Here is a 17,876-nt window from a genome sequence, read left to right as displayed (position 1 = left end):
AGAGGCAAGTTGCTTTCTGTGAGTTTGAAGCTAGCCTGTTCTATGTAGTAAGTTCTAGGACAACCAGGACTTCACAGATCCTGTCTCAAAAACAAACAAATAAATAATTTAAAACAGAAAAAAATCATAGACTCTCAAATGGAACATGGCCCATGTCAAAAAAAATATAAGCTGAAGGGGATTTGTTAGCACAGCACAGCACACAAGACAGTGGTCCCACACTGTGCAGAATGTGTGGAATGCAGGGGATTGTCTGGAGAAGACAATGGTGATGATTGGAAGTCCTGAGAGAAACCCAGGTGTTCAATGAAGACAAAAATTCCCTAGAAAAGTAACATGAGCAAAGACTTCAGATTAAGGCTCACATGGAGAAATCTGATGGTAATTCTGATGGCGTCCTTTTTCCCGAGGCTGCGGAGAAAGCTGGACGGTGGGTAGAGGTGGAAAGACTGTGTAAGCAACACTGAGGATACAGGACTGACATCTCTGGATTGGGGAGTAGAAGAGAATGGTGATGACATATGATTATGAGAACTTGGTCAGCAATAACCTTCTTTTCTACTGTATGAAGGAAGAAGTTAAATTCCAGGAAAAGAATGTGACTTTCCCTGAGTCCCACATCGATGCAACTGGCAGAAGCAGTTATTGTACTTTTCAATATTTTAAAACGCTAACCATGGTGTAAAATCTCGTGGAAGACACAATGATCTACTCTCACCAATTTATCAGCCAATGTGCTATTACTAGCTGCCACTTAATGTTTAAACCATAGCTCTCATAATTCCTTTCCTATGCTGGTATCTGAGCTTGAAAGAGCAAGGCACCTGTGTGTCTACTTCATTGATGTTTTCAGTGCTTGTACTTGCACCTACTTAGAGTTCAATAAATATTTCTAAATAAACAAATCACTGTTTGAAGTGGACACTTCTGTTGTCTCTATTTGTTAATTAATATGAAATAACTGCACTGACTTGTGTGTTGGTGTTCCTGATTCTGCATATGTCTTTCCTGATTCCAGTTCCCATTCCACTTCATTCTCTGGGGAGCTGGAGAAACAGCTGCAAATAGAATCACATTTTAAAGGTCTTGATCTTTCTTCCCAAGCCTCTGACATAATCCCCAGATGTGAGGGGGACCAAATGTGTGTTCCAGAAGCCTCTTGCAGAGAGGACAGAGTGGTCTCGCAGAATGACTGTGCAGGTGGTCCCCATCCTAACATCAGGAGGCTTGGAGGGGATGTTCCATCTTGTGACAACATGGCAAAGGCCTGGAGAACAGATCGTAGTGAGGGTGATCAGGTAGCTCCTCTTTGGAAGCTGAAGACTTGATGTGGAGCCTGAGAGGATTGTTTCTAGCTAAGCATACGCTGTGTAACTGTCCCTGGGTACATGCCACTGTCTAAACCTACAGGTTTCATCTGAGACCCAGTGCTGCTCTCAGCACTCCTGCACACACTGGGACTTTTGAACCTGACCCTCCCCAACTCACCCAATATCACTTTCTGCAACTTCTCTGTCTCTGCCAATTTTTTCTCATCAGCTCACTTCACATTAAATGTATAACTGCAATAATAATCATGCATTTGGAGTCTTATGTAGTCTGATCATTATAAGTCATGGATGCATCTAAGAGGTTACTGAGTCCAAAGTCCAACTAAATTTAGTAAAACAATAAGAATTTTCAAAATGTTTTAAAAATTTGAATGTTCAATTTATGGAACAAAAATCAGTGATGTTACTGAAATGTTTAAATTTTATCCCCACAATTCAGAAAGTATACCTCTGGCCATCAGCTAGAAAGCAAGGGCAGATTTCATTAACTCACAAGCATCCAGAGTGATTCACGGTGTTGGGAGGGGAGTTTTAGTAAACAAGCATTGACTGGGACAGCAGTCTTAAATTTGACTCTGCATTGAGCTGCTGAGTGAATAATTTACAGTGAGTAATTGAGTAAGGTTTCATAATAAGTGGAGAACTAGAAACAAAATCTCAGTGTTCTCTAAGGACTTTCAACACCAGACAGGCATAAGTTTGTTAAAGTAACCAAAAGACACCACATTCAGTATGATTACATGTCATAAATTATACCAAAATAATATGCCAGAGTTTTGTCAACTTTAAGTATGTAAAGTGGTCCACCAAATGTTTTAATTTTGTTGTAGTTGTCTATTCTTCTTTAGTTTTTCATTGGCTTTTGATTTTTTTCCCAAAGTGAAGTGGAGCAGGTTTTTTGTAATTTATAGACTGTAGATTTTCCCCTCAATGTTGGTCTTATATAAACTTTTTTTTATTGAAAAGATTAATTAAAAAAAATGTATGTGCATGTGTCTGCCTAAGTGTATACATATGCACCATATGTGATTAAGTACCCATACCTATGGGGACCAGAATAAAGTATCATCAGATTCCCCCAGACAGGCAGTTGTAAACTGCTGTATGTGGGTGGAAGGAACCAAACTCAGCTCCTCTGTACAAACAGAAAGAACTCCTAACCATGGAGCCATCTCTCTAACCCAACCCATGTCCCCTTTAACTTACTTATTTTCAGTTTCTATATATATTGTAAAGAATCTTTTCTTTTCTTTCTTTTTTCCCCAAGAAAACCCTCACTTTTTTCTGTACCTTAAAGTGTCTTTCCTGTTCTCTTTTCCTTTAGTAGGTTTAGAGCTTCATGTCTCGCAATAAGACCTTTGTCCATTGTGGATTGACTTTTAGACAGGATGAGAGAGATGGGCTGATTTCATTTTTTAAAATACGAGTATCCACTTTTTCTAGTAACATTCAAAGAAGTTTACTTCCTTAGCTGTATGTTTTGGACAACTTTGTCAAAGATTAGGGGGCTGTAGCTATGTGTTTAATGTGGATTATTTAATGGTATTGCCTTAGGATGCATGTCTTGGTTCACTTGGCTGGTGTCTTTCTTACTGTGGTTCCATAGTGTAAAACAATCAAGCACTCTGACTCCTCCATCCTTGTTCTATTTACTCAGAGATGCTTTGGTGGGTTAGGGGTATTTTTTTTTTTTGGCTTTTAAATGAGAATCAGTGCTGTGTTTTCTATTTCTGGGAAGAATATTTTAGAAGTTTGGTAAGTATTATTTATTTGAATTAAATAAAAATATGTATACTCTTTTTGTTATTATGATGATTTCCACATTATTAACTATTCAAATCTATAAGTTGGGGAATCTCTTTATCTTCTAATGTTTTCTTCAATTTCTATTTTAATGGTGATGTGGGATGTTCTTCTGTATATTTGTTGCTTTTATTGGTTGATGAATAAAACTGTTTTGGCCAATAGCTTAGCAGAGTAAAGCCAGGTAAGAATTCTAGACAGAGATATATAGAGAGAGTAGGCAGAGACAAAGAGATGCCATGCTGCTGCCAAAAGAGTAACATGCCGACACCAGTGTGTAACAGCCTGACAATCCACAGATTAACAGAAATGGTTTATTTACTATTTAAGAGCTAACAACAAATATGACTAAGCCATTAGCCAAACAGTGTTTTAATTAGTATTGTGTGTGTGTGTGTGTGTGTGTGTGTGTGTGTGTGTGTGTGTGTGTAATTTTTCGGGTCTGAGTGGCTGGGAAACCAAAGCACAGTCTCAGATGGCACAAACATTGGCAAGAATATTCACATAAAGCCTACAAAAGCTTTTCAAGAAAAGGGCTTCTAGACCCACAGAGAAAAAAGTCAATTGGAGCTTTTTGGTAGCTGGATATATTTTTTTTAATTTATAAAAGTTTATTAATTTATAAAAGTTTCCATTTCCGCCCCTCCTCCCACCACCCTCCCACTCTCCCCACTCCCTCTCCTCCTCCCTCTCCATCCCTAAGAGCAGTCAGGGTTTCCTGCCCTGTGGGAAGTTCAAGTTCCTCCCCCCCTCCCTCCAGGTCCAGGAAGGTGAGCATCCAAACAGACTGGATCCCAAAAATCCAGTATATGCAGAGGAAACAAGTCCCAGTGTCATTGTCAATGGCTTTTCAGTGACAGCCACTTTCAGAGAATCTGGCCAAATTCAGAGAATCTGGTTGGATCACGTGCTCGTTCAGTCCCAGTCCAACTGGCCTTGGATATTTTGAGATAAGTCTTGTTTGCTGGCAGTGAGTAGAGCTGTGGCTCCTTTAAGAGAAGGCTTCCTGACTCAGCAGCCAAAACTGTGTGGTTTCTTTAAGAGAAAGCCTTCTGGTTCATGATGGTGGCACAAATGGGTGGTTCTGGCTCTTTCAGCAAGTCCCTCTATGGAGCACTTGAATGGGGCTTGTGGGCAGCATGCTGCAAGTTACTTGGTGGCAGCATGGGCCAACTGCTTCCCAGAGCTGGGTTGGTAAACATGGCTCCCAGACCTGCTGGTAAATGGACCGCTGCCATGTTGAAAAGCCAAGCAGGGTGGAAACATCAACAAAGTGGCCGCTTTTGTCCTAGCCATGCCTGCTTAACGGTTTAGAACAGTAATCAGAGAAAGATTACAGATACACAATAAAGACAGATTTAGACAAAAATAAACCTCTATAGTGGTCATAATGTGTTTAAAAATATGTGTGTAAGCTTAAGAAAAAATGGCAAAAAAAATTGCAGGGATTTTTGATAAGCATTGCATTGAATCTGTAGATTTCTCATAGCCAGAAACTAGAAACAACCTAAATGCCTGTTGGGCCCTGTCTCCCCTTACTCCCTGGGGTGCATCTCTGAGGACAGTTCTGGTCAGCCAGCTAAAGCTTCCTGCTAATTCTTGTGCTCACTCTGATAGCCTGGTGATTTAGCTGCAGGGCACAGTCCACCTTTGGTATGGTAATTTCCCACCTTCCCCGGGAGAATTTCAGGGCACCAAGGTCTCTCTTGCTCTGGTTGCTGCTCTCCACCCCCTGCCTGGAAAGGAATTCCCTACCTTGATAGGTCCCATATAGAGCCAGTTTCCCCTCTGGTTGGGAGGGAGTTCCCTTACTGGGGCCAAGGTATATTAGCTTGGCATTAAGCTAAATAAAGTGGCATTCGGTGATCTCTTGTCGAATGACCCAGGTCTCTTGTGTGTGTGTCTTTTGTTTAATCTCCAGGCCTTTGCCCAAACTCGCTAAGGTACGGAGGCGCACGACCCGCACCGAGAAGGGTAACGCAGAATCGGGTGGTACAATGCGCCTGCAAAATTCTTTACCGACCTCAAAAGAATGGTACTCAACTTCATATGGAAAAGCAAAAAACCCAGCATAGCCAAAACAATCCTGTACAATAAAAGAACTTCTGGAGGCATCACAATTTCTGACTTCAAACTCTACTACAGAGCTACAGTACTGAAAACATACATACATTACAACAATCTGCTAGAAAAGTAAATAGTACTTTGTGCCTCATATACTTTGTGCTTCTGTAAAGCAAAGAACACGGTCAACAAGACAAAACAACAGCCTACAGAATGGGAAAAGGTATTTACTAACTCTACATCAAACAGATGTCTGATCTCCAACATATACAAAGAACTCAAGTAATTGGTCATCAAAAGAACAAATAATACAATTTAAAAAAATGGAGTGCTGACCTAAACAGAGAACTCTCAACAGAGGAATCTAAAATGGCTGAAAGACACTTAAGGAAATGATCAACATCCTTAGTCATCAGAGAAATGCAAATCAAACAACTCTGAGATTCCATCTTATACCTGTAAGAATTGCCAAGATCAAAATCACTGATGACAATTTATGCTGGAGAGGTTGTAGAGTAAAGGGAACACTTGTGCTTTGCTAATGGGAATGCAAGATGGTACTCCTCTTTTGGATGTCAGTGTGGTAATTTCTCAGAAAATTAGAAAACAATCTTCCTCAAGAAAGACCTAGCAATACCACTTTTGGGTATATATCCAAAGGATGCTCAATTGTGCCACAATAACATGTGCTCAATTATGTTCATAGGATGTTTTTCTTACTTCCACAAAAACACTGCAGGCAGTTTTTTAATTATTGTATTAAATTTTAGATTGTTTGAGGGCGATAAAGGCATTTTAAAAGTTAAAATTATTTACATTTCTGTTCTATGAACATTAAATATTGTTCTCCTTTATTTCTTTCTATGCAGTACCTTAATTTTTTTTCCTTGTTTTCAGTTTGAAGATCTTTCTTATCCTTGCCTGAGTTTATTCATTCAAAAGTATTTTATTTGTTTTATTATGCCATAAATGGAATTGTTTTCTCTTTCAGTAGTTTGCCACCAGTATATAGAAATGCAGCTGAGTTTTGTTAGCATCTCTTCATTGGTATGCTAATGAGGAGTCTAAAGAATTGAAGAAAGAATAACCATAAGATCACAAATCATTTCAATGCAAACTGAGAGTGATAATCTGCCAAGTCCTTGGCAACATGGAGATTATCACATTGAATATTCTAGGTACTGTCTGGGTGCTTGCTCATTAGGTAGAGAGGGGACATGAGGGTCGTAGAGTCTCTGTGTTCCTACAGCTAATGTTTGTCTTAGGTCCTTTGTCTGTCACTTGAGAACAGCAGCTCTGCTTTGATGAACAGTGGTATTCCATGCTTCCATCCATCACTAAAACAGATTGTGCAGTGCAACTGCTCTGTCCTGTTGAAATTGCTTTTACCTGTCAAATGGTGAAAGTAAGAAAAAAAATTGACCAAAAAATATAAGAAAAACTATAGGCAAACTGGTTCAAATGTAAACTTTTTTATTTTTCTGATAAATGATTATTGGATATATTTATACAAAAATTCCTTCTTTGGCACAGCATCCACAGGGATTATTGCCTCTTTATAATGTCATTTTACTGACTTCTTCACTAACCAGTACCTGTATATGAGGCACAAAGTACTATTTACTTTTCTAACAGATTGTTATAATGTGTGTATGTTTTTCCTTGGATGTTCCATTAGTCCTTTAAATTGTCCAAAATTTGCTTCTGTTGTATATCTAGTCAACAGATGTTGACCTTTGTTTTGCTGTGTTCTTAGAAACCATTCCTCTGCATATGGTCCTGAGAGACTTCCCTGTAATTTTGCTTACAAGAACCTGAATAAAGTCTGATGCTCAGCAACTGGTTCCCAAAACCTTTTCCACCAGTTCCTGTCTTTCATTGATTAAATGTGTCCTCCTTTCAATAAATGGAACACATCCCTTCCTTCTCCTTTCTGCTGATGGAAATGCTCCACTAAGACTTGGCTTGAGTGACAAGATAAAGCCAAACACTTTCCAACTATTACTTCTTTTCCATTGTACAGACAAATGCCACTCTCATTTATTGCAGCTGCTCATTCTCAACACTCCTCGTGCAGGCTTTATCTGCCCTGGAGAATCCTCGAGAAAAGGAAAGATAGGTTAGAGCCAGCTTGTGCTACATACATGTGAACCTGTTGACTACTTTAAAGAAAAAATGCTAGCACAAGGAAACTCTTTCCTATAAGGCTCTAAATGGCTAGTGAAGGCCACATGGTATCACACTTTTCTTGTTATTTCAGTCAGAAATACTGATTTCAAAGGAAAGAATGATAGAACACTCAGGAATATGAGTGGTGGGTGAAGTCTTGTGTGAACGTATAATTTTGATATCAGGGTGGTTATTGATATCAGGATCCCAATTCCTCAAACCCATGGGAATAGCAAGACCATTCCTTGGTCAGACTCAGGGGAATGGCAAGGTATTCCCCTAGTCCAAGTATGAATGTTGTCTATATGTGCAATAAGCATCAACCAAAGTTCCTTTTCTCAGAGGACTGCAGCCTGAAATTCCTCCCCCACATAGACTCCTCATTCAGTTGTATATAATAAACTCACCTTATCAGTTATTTGTATATAATAATTCAAAAAGTTGTAGGCTGCAGGTACATCTCTCAGAACACACAGTTCACCTGGTCCCAGATTTTCTGAACATGTATTTGTTTTTTCTTCATTTTCATTTCCCCATTCAGATCAATCCCACAGCCATGCAGATCACAGCACAGAAAGAACAGACAGAGTACCTGGTCATCCAAATAGCCTATCAAACACCCTGTACATGCCAGACTGTTGTGTGGGCTAGGAATTGTAGGGAGAGGCACAACAAGACTCTAGGACTCTAGAAATAGAAAATTACTATGGCATGTCATCATCAGATTAAAAAAAAACAATTGGAATGTGTCACAAATGTAATGTAAGAAGTGTTACACAGAGAAAGGGAGAGACAGAGACAGAGAGAAAGAAAAACAGGGAGGGGCAGAGACAGAAACACAGAGACATAAGGAAAGGCATAAAGATGAAGTAGCCATGTCAAGCAGAGGTTCAAGGTATGCTTTGTCAAGAAACCATGTGAAGCAATGGTGTGAGGATGTAAGTATGATGGTCTGGGCATATGCAAACTATGCTGTGTTTAGGAAAAGCAATGAAAAGTGAAGATGCCCTAAGAGGAGACAATGTAGAGGGTATTGACAGAGAAGTGTAGAGTCCAACATATCTGTGACGGCATGTGAAAAGAGAAATATACTGTAATGCTGAGAGGTTAGTGTTTAAGACCTTGTGGGTCATTTTAAGAACTGATTTCAACACTAAGATGCAAAATTTGAGATTTTTTTTTTCTGGTAAGGGAAATGCCATCTGATTTGCTTTTTAAGGAATAGTTTATTTTGCAGGGTTGAAATAGTGGTGACAGTGTGCCTAAGAGGAAAGACGCTACTGCAATCAGTCTGCAGAAGACAATAACACTCGGATATAAGGGGAAGCCGGGAAGGAGGAAGAATGAATTGATTCAATTCAATGACTTTGAAATGGCCAAAGGAGGGAAAGAAAAATTTGTCATCGTTAATGCTAAAAATAAATATGTTGAAACTGTCATCTCCTGGGTTGGGGAAATTGCTAGTGAGAAAGTATATTTTGTTGCTGTTCAATATACTTTGGGAAAGAGAAGAGGTTGTGTTCACTCTTGTAAAATTTAGAGTGTAGACTGGATACTAGTCAGGCACTTGCTTTATTAAGTATAATAAATAGATCTGGGTTAGAGAAACATGTCTGAAATTCACTAATTTGGGGACTATTGTTTTCCCGAAGTGTCCGAAGACCAATGTTTATTAATTTCAATATAAAAATGATCCAAGACAAGTATGAGTAGAGATTGCAGGAAATTTAGTGAGAGACTACTGCTCTTGAAGTAAGTGAAGACAGTGTTTCAGGGGAAATCCATTGTGAGGGAGTGTGTTAACAAGGTGGTCACAGCTTCTAACATAAGCCTAACTGATTGCTTGGTCATTCAAGGACTTCTGTAAAAGCCACATAATTGCATGACATCTAAGAATACCCTGTCAAAACAGATAGAAAACAATATTTAAAACAATATATCTAGTGGTACTTTTCTCATTTCAAATTTTTCATTGATAAAAGCATTCTTGTATACAGTGAGACTGGGTCACAAGGGCCAACTTATCTATAGAGCTAGAATCTCTATGAATTCTATCATACATGGAATTTATATGAATCTCCTTATGTCAGAAAAGATGGATGAAAAAGACCTAAAAACCACCAAACAAAACAACAATGATGACAAAAAGTCAGAACCCTTACTTGGAGAGGATGATAGCTCAGCTTGGTAACTAATATAAGGAGGTTTGAAGGGTGTGAAGTCTCACTTTGGACAAGAAGCAAGTAGCTGAGTTTCAGGAGGAGCTTAGCACTGCGCAGTGTGAAGTATGACCAATAAATGTCAGTGCACTCTGTGGGAAGGGAGAGCTACACAGTTTGCCACTGTCATTGTGTTCCCCCAAGCAAGGTAAGCTCTCACTCTCTTCTATAAATTATCTGTTTATCTCTTCTTCCCCAGAGCCTCCCCAACTATTTCTCTCAGTGCCTACACTGACCAATCAAGAAACCAAGTTAGGATTTAAATGTTCTGAAATCCCAGGTTTGACTTAACAAGCTATCAGCTTACTGGATCTAAGTAGACCATCTGTATCAGCTTAATCACACACAGGCTGAAAACAATTCTACTCACTCAGTGTCACCTGAGCAGGTCTAAGTAGGTCACAGAGCATGGCAATACTTAGGAAGCCATAGTGTTGGATGCATCTGAATCATCACTCTCAATATCCATCTTTGTTTCTTGTAATTGAGTTTGTAAGACTAAGGATAATGATTCATTTATCTGCCCTACATATTTTTAATGCAGTAATAAGTCACTCAGTAAAATCTTTTAGCTTGTGTGCATGTGTGAACTCAGCTGTTTATAAGTAAATAAGCAATTATATAAAAATTCAGCTATAAATCCAAGTCATAAGGAACCACAAACGCCAGGATAAACAGCAGAACACAAGAGATGGAAGAGAGAATCTCAAGTGCTGAAGATACAACAGAGAAAATAGACTCATCAGTCAAAGAAAACATTAAATTTAACAAAAGTTTAACCTGAAATATCCAGGAAATATGGGACACCATAAAAAGACCAAACCTATGAATAATAGGTATAGAAGAAGGAGAAGTTCAACACAAAAGTACAGAAAATATATTTAACAAAATCATAGAAATCTAAGTTATGCCTCACCTTAAACCTTGTGCTTGAGATAAAAAAGCCAAGACCTCTCTCTTCTAAAACTGAAATATGAAACATTGTGAGTGATTGGTTTTTTTTTCCTTCTAAAGACAGAACCATGGTTGCAGATACCTCAATGCCTTTCATGTGTCAATCCTGATCACATATCCAAATTCTTCTCTTTGTTGCTTTTCTTTCATTACCTGGCCAAGGAGCTGAGTAGCTTGTCTTCCCCCCCCACCCCCCTCTCTCTCTTTCTCTCTCTCTCCCTCTCTCTGTCTCTCTCTGTCTCTCTGTCTCTCTCTCCAGTGCAAGACTGAGCTGATAGGTAAAAGGAAGACCTGGAAGGCTATCTACTCAGCTTTCAGTACTCTGGAGTCTTATGAACTCCCAAGCTGTGGGGTAAGTGCCAAAAAATGGAGGCAGAAGTGGCACTAGCCAAAACAAGACACCAGGCAAAAAGTCTGAAGGAGATTTAATAAAAGATCTCATTCTTTTCTACTTTGCTTTTGTCAGGTATTTCATGGCAGTGGCCACTTGGGAGGTACACAGACAGTGAACCAAGGTTTTTGCTTGTTGAGTCCTGGTTTATAGAAATAAAGGCAAAAGTAGTGAAGACCTCTGTCCTCTCTGGCCAGGGACTGTTTGTGACAGTGTGGGAATAGTCACCAGGAAATGTACTGAGCACAGAAACTGAAAACCACATTGTAGTGCAACCTTTATCAACTACTACCTTGGACAATCTGTTTTCTTCTGTGCATCTCAGTATTCCCATCTGAGCACTAAGAAACTCACATCACTTTTAATAACTCTCATTCCTAATGTGGAGTGCTATAATAGAATGCTGTGTGTATAGGGGTAAATGACATCTATTTGGTATATTCAATATTAAGATTTCATCTGCTATAGAGTCTTTGTTCCCTTGTGACTGTAGAACTTTACTCAACTTGTCCAATCTTAGCCTTCTTATCTCCAAATATAACACAGAAAAAAGACCTGGACATACTTACTAAGCTTTATGTGGTATTCCAGCATTCTAGTTCAGTCTACTCATCGGTGTAGAAGGCAAAGAAGGGTGCACCTGTTATCATATCATTCGCCATTTGATGAGAATTTACATGGGACATTTGGAGTTGATCTTCAAAACCCCTCCTCTTAGAAGGGCTCCAGAGACAATCTACCCTCAGTCCTACTTCTGTTAAATTCTTATTCAGAAGAGGCTAAGGTTCAGATTGAGCTGTACATATGGAGGGGTAGCACTGCCTTAAGATGAACTAAAATGTGCTTCACCCTGTATTTTTGATGAAATCCCCTACTGGAACATGAAGGGTATAAGAGAAAGTCAATGTTTTCCTTCTCGAATCTTCTTTTCTGTGGTACATACAATAATACATATTTTCAGTTCTTCAACTACATCTTGGATTGTAGAACAAAATATTTGTATAGGTTGTTTCTACTTCCTAGAAGATCTTTGCACACCTTTTTGTTCAATACCCTTTGATACCAGATACCTAAAGTCATTCTGCTACTGCATTTTTTAATGTGGGATTCCAGGTGTGAAAATTTCTCCATCTTTCACCCTGCCCTGATTATGCTAGGTACCCATAGACTGGCCTATCTAATTTAACTATCATCCTATATTGAAAAAGAGATGTTAAAAAATGTTAAGATCTCAAGGTCACACAGCTAATAAAGTATCATGGTTGAGATTCTAACAGGTGTCTGTAAGATTAGATATTTCCTGAAATTAAGTACTTGTATAAACCTACCTCCCTCACTTCCTCTCTCTCTCTCTCTTTCTCTCTCTCTCTGTGTGTATGTGTGTGTGTGCGTGTGTGTGTGTGTGTGTGTGTGTGAGAGAGAGAGAGAGAGAGAGAGAGAGAGAGAGAGAGTGAGTTTATAAGCAAGAAAGAACATTAAGTTGGGTGGTTAGAGAGGGGATCTTCAGGAAGATCCATACAAGGAGAATGAATATTATAAAAATAAATCTTAAGACATATTCAAAAATTCAAAGAAAAAGAAAATAATTAAATATGTATATATAGTTGTATGTATGTATGTATGTACATATGTATGTATATAGCCTTTGGAGAAAAGGCATGAGGTTATAAGGAGGGTATATAAACATGTGGAACTGGTAAGAACAACCTGGACAGAAGGTCTCCCCATGTTTCTGCTTACATGATTCCTTTCTGAGACTGGAGAGACTACTGGACTGTAATAAAAAAATTTCTGGCAGAGAATCCTCTGCTGTTTCACTCAAAAGACTCCTCTCTCTTAAGTATGCATTGATTAAGATCTAAATAACCTTAACTCTATTCTTAGAGCTGCACCTTAATTACAATGGATTCTCAGTAAAACCTGATGTCTCAGCCTCTCCCTATTATTTCCCTTCCTTGGTTTAAAATTCAGATCAAAACAATGCATCAGAATGATGTCCATTAGAAGCATGATTTGCAAGCAAGATATTAATGGTATTATAGTCACACTGATTGTTTTAACCTTCGGGACATTAAGGAGCAGTTTTAGATTGAATTCAATAATTTTAAAGATATAGTTTATAACATTTACAATTGTATTTTGATATAGTAATGAGAACAACAGTAATATAATAATAATAATCACAATTAAACATTCACTATATGCCCTACACTGTAGGAAGTACTACTTCATTAAATAGAATAACCACACAAATATTATTATTCATACTTGACAAAATTTGGATTCTGAGAATTGTAGAAATTAGAACAGCTTCACTCAGTTAATGGCAAAAATATAGAACTCTTCTGGGTCTCCAAGCTGAGGTTTAAGTTATTAAAATAAACAGAGTCACTCAATGAAAGGCAGGGATATGAACTGGAGATCCTTCAGTCCTTTGAGAAGAGCAACTGTGTATCCATGATGTTCTTAATGGATTAAAGAAATGGGACTACTTCAGGTGCCACAGAGCTGCAAGGAGGCAGTAGACCTCAGTGACATCACCAACAAGTGCCCACACTTTTTCAATGTTGTTTTTTAATTCTCTGGAAAAGAGAAATCTCATTACTCAAACATATTCTCCTAAGATCTTCTGGAGTATCATAATCAAACCAAGAAATAGCAAGCAGAGAATACTTAAATGTCTGGTTTCCGGCCATACAGAGAATAAAAAGAGCCTATTGTCAAGTCTCTGTCTCCACGAGTTAGTTACAGGTCTCTTCATTACACATGAGGAAAAAGTTTAGAAATTTTAAGTTTCTTGGTTAAAAATTGCAAATATTTAATTAGATAGTTGAAAGTATTGTCAGAGGCACTAATAAATATTACAGAGATCAAACTGTATCAGGGTAACTCATCAGAATGCTGATTTTTGTTAATTCAATTTGTTCTTTTTGAAATTCATATATTTGTATAGTGCATACTTATTATTCTCAATCCTCACTCTTCATTTTTAAATTTTTCTCTATTGTTGAGAATTTCATACATATAATAACTAAATATGATCATATCTGCTCCTTCCCATCCCTGCAAATCACCTATATTTCTCCAAATGCTCACCCATCCCAATTTCATGTCTTTTATTTTTTATTAATTTTTTTATTCCTTTAGTTTTCAAATTACACTATAATTATGTAAGTTTTTTCATCCCTTCATCTAATATTCCCATATACCCATCCTAGGTGTCATTCAAATTTGTGGCCTCCTTTTTCATTAATTTTGATTGTACACATATATGTATATAATTTATTACTAAATACAAACTGCTCAGTTGGTATAATGTAACCCGTACATCTGATTTCAGGGATGACCATTTGGAATTGGATACTCAGTTTGTGTTCTCTTTTGAGGAAGATTATTTCTCCCACTCTCCGCATTCCTTAGCTGTCTGTAGTATTTTGGTTAGGGTTGAGGCCTCGTGGGCTTCCCCCATCCATTTTGAAATGTCTATTATTATCCTCATTCAGTTCATGTTGAGGCTTTGTAGGTCTAGCTTCTGACATTACTTGTAGTCAGAATCTTACAGCAAATATCTTGATTTTATGGCTCTTATGCTACCCCCACACAATGTACCCTGAGTTTTTGGTGCAGAAATTATTTTGTATGTGTAACATTTGTATGTGTAACTGGACTCCATAAATCTGAATTCTGATTGGTTGTGTTACTGATCCCCTTCCATTGCAAAGAGATCATTTCTTAATGAGGGGTGAGGACTACACTTCCCTATTGATAGAACAACAAATATTTAAAGTGTATTTAGGGATTATGTTCATATATTAAAGCTGTGGTTGTAGATCCTCCTTCAAGATCTATGATCTTACTAACCATGGGTTGCCACCTTTTGTTATTGCCTTTCTATGCCTTTCAATAACCCCTTCTTCCTATAGTCTCCTTTTGCAAGTGCATGCCTTTGTTGTTTTGTTATCCACTGAGTTTGTCTGTGGCCATCTGTGTGGCCGGGAATGTGGAACCATCTAACTGATCCTGGTAGGCTAACTAGTGGGTGTACTTCTGAACGAACCCATAGTTAATAATTCAGCAGGAAAGGAGAGGACCCCATGAGTTCTTCTTCCATCAATGTCTGACCAGTCTTGTACTGGGAAACATAGACGCTCTGAGTTCATGGTTGCAATGACCTCTCCATACTCTGAAGACAGGGTCCTAGAGGCCTTTCCTTAACTTTGTGCTTTCCCAGCTCTTTCAATCTTTCTCCCATGATATTTCATGAGCCTCAGAGGCTGAACACTCAACTGTATCTTACACTCAGACCTTAAAACCAAGATTCTTTGCATTTGCCTATGTTCACCTTAAAGAGAAGTTTCTCCAATTAAAACTGAGAGTAATATAAGTCTATAGGTGTACATGTAGATGTTTAGAAGTCTGATGCCACGTCAATTTAGCTAAAAAACAATAGTACCTTTTCCCCTATGCCTTCCTCGGTCATGGCTTTTGGACCAGGTTTACAGTACCAGGTATGAAATATCTTCTATGCAACGTCCTACAAACCAAGAAGAGAGAGCTTAGTTGTTCTCCAATCAAGCATCTCACTATTGCAATGATGGACATCTCTTTTCTAATGGGATGGGGTTGTAATTCATAGAGAGGAGTGAGACCACAGATGATTTTCCCCCCAGCTTCTTACATAATGCTTACCAGCTTTCTGGCTGGTTAAGGGAAATTAATCAGCAAAGAGGAAGAGTCCATTTCAAGTGTAACATGATTTCCATATAGCCTGCAATGATAGTATGTGGTATCTTTAGCAATGTGTCTTTATAATCTAGTTCTGCAGAACAACAGGGGAATGATAAGAGGCTGCATCTTTGCAGGAACCTCTGGTTCCTATCTGAACAACAATTCTTAAGCAGGTAACCAATACTTGGCTCTAGGATTTTTGTTTAATAGCCCTGGGATTCTAAGAGCAGTTTTTCTCCGGTCATGTAGAATATCTCCATTTATTTTATTTTAATTTTGTATCAAGTTTTTTAAATTGACTTACAAAATAGTATGTTTTTAATGTGGCTTTTTCATATACCCTTCATTTTGATTGACTCTCTTACCCCATTTTCTCTTCCTCTGCATCCCACAACCCTATAAAACATTCCCACCCCCAGTTTTGTCCTGCCTTGTCATGCCTTCTATGTTATACTAAACACCCTGTCTTTAAGGCATCACCCCAAAGGCCATTTTTTAATTTTTTAACAAAGCATTTACAGGTAATTAAAGTTAAACACAGATCTAAATATCATATGTCTCAGTATTGTCCACATTTGAGAGAAAAAGAGAGAGTATGGGGTGTCTCTCTTTCTGTGCTTGAGTTACTTCACTCAACTTAACTTTTCTCTTTCTATCAGCTTACCTTCAAATTGCATTTTATTTAAAGATTAACAAAATTACACTATCAAAACATATTAAATTTTCATTACTTAGCCACAGACAATTGTATTAAATTCTGGAATCACAGTGGTGAAACAACCATGATTGTTTTTCCTTTTTACATAGTTTCTTTGAAAACCTTAGTTTGCAGCACTGGATTGACAGTTTTCTCATCCAGCAAGAAACTGTCTGTGAACTTTTCTATGTTTGATAAGCAAGGGTATCTATTCATTGACTGAAATACTGCAGTACCAGAGAATCAGTGGAGTTTAAAAGTAGCTAAGTCCTCAACTGGTTCCTAGTGTGGAAGGCAAATCTCTAACTGCTGCACATTGAAGCCTTCCAAGAAGCTTGTAAACATTTCCATTCTTGGTCTTAGTATGGTGCTAAGAGTTTATTGTTTCTTGATTTTTTTATGTCAATGATTTTCCTGACACTTGAAGAAAAATATGAGACTTGAAGATGATATAAAGCATGCATCACTTGGTCTAAACTTATGATGCAGTCAATAATATGCTGGGCTTTATAGAAGCTAAAGCAGGGAAACACATGGAAAGTGGCAAGTTATTCTTATGTTACATAATTTATGTAAGAAAACCACACATTCCAATAAGTTAGAGATTATTAAAAGAATAGTCATGAAATAACAGATGTTTGATCATATGTCTATCCTATTATCATATATTAAGTAATTTTGTGCCCAAATATGACTTAGATATTCCACTTCTGGGAATATACCCAAATGTTCCTTCACATCCATGTTCATTTCTGCCATATTGATAACGACTAGGAAGTAAAAACACACTAGATACCCAACAGCTGATAGGTGGATAATGCAGGCATGCACAATAAAATATTACTGAGCTATAAAGAAAAGTGAATAATTAAGATTTCAGAGAAATAGGTAAAATTGATAAAACAATATTCTAAGTGAGGTAATCCAGGCACAAAATGTCAAATGCCACACTTTCTCCTCATAGAAGGATATGAGGATGATAGCTTGATGTTTTAGGATGTTCTATGAAGTAGCTTTGAAAACCAGAAAATGAGGAAGGTGAAGAGGTTGCCTTAGGTCTCTTAAGGATGGTGGATTGTAGTTAAAAAAAATAAAGGGAAAATATCATAAAAATAAACAATTTATTGCTGACAGTTCTTGGCAAGTGGAAGTCTATGGTTGGGTTTCCAGTGGAGTCCACATTTTCTGAGGGCCTATTCCTTGTAATTGACACCCGTAACCTTATACAACAGAAGGGACAAAACTTCTTTAGCTTTTGTAATAAGAGCACTAGCCCCACTTGTGAACAAGGAGCCATGCTGACTTAGTCACTTCCCACAGAACCCAACTTTTATAATCTCAACTTGGGCATTAAATGTTGTAACATGTGAATTTGCAGAGGGAAGAGACTTGGGCATTCAAGTTATAGTGCATCCAATGTTTTATGCACTGTAGCAGGCTTCGGTTGTCTAAATAAACAAAACTAAATAGTATATTCAATAAGGTTCAATGAAAGAGTAGAAAGTGAGGAAGATTTGAGA

Source organism: Myodes glareolus, chromosome 3 (assembly GCF_982192425.1).
Source record: "Myodes glareolus chromosome 3, mMyoGla1.1, whole genome shotgun sequence".
In the NCBI taxonomy this organism is placed as follows: Eukaryota; Metazoa; Chordata; class Mammalia; order Rodentia; family Cricetidae; genus Myodes; species Myodes glareolus.
The sequence above is the reverse complement of the archived record's forward strand: the minus strand, read 5'-3'. Positions refer to the sequence as shown.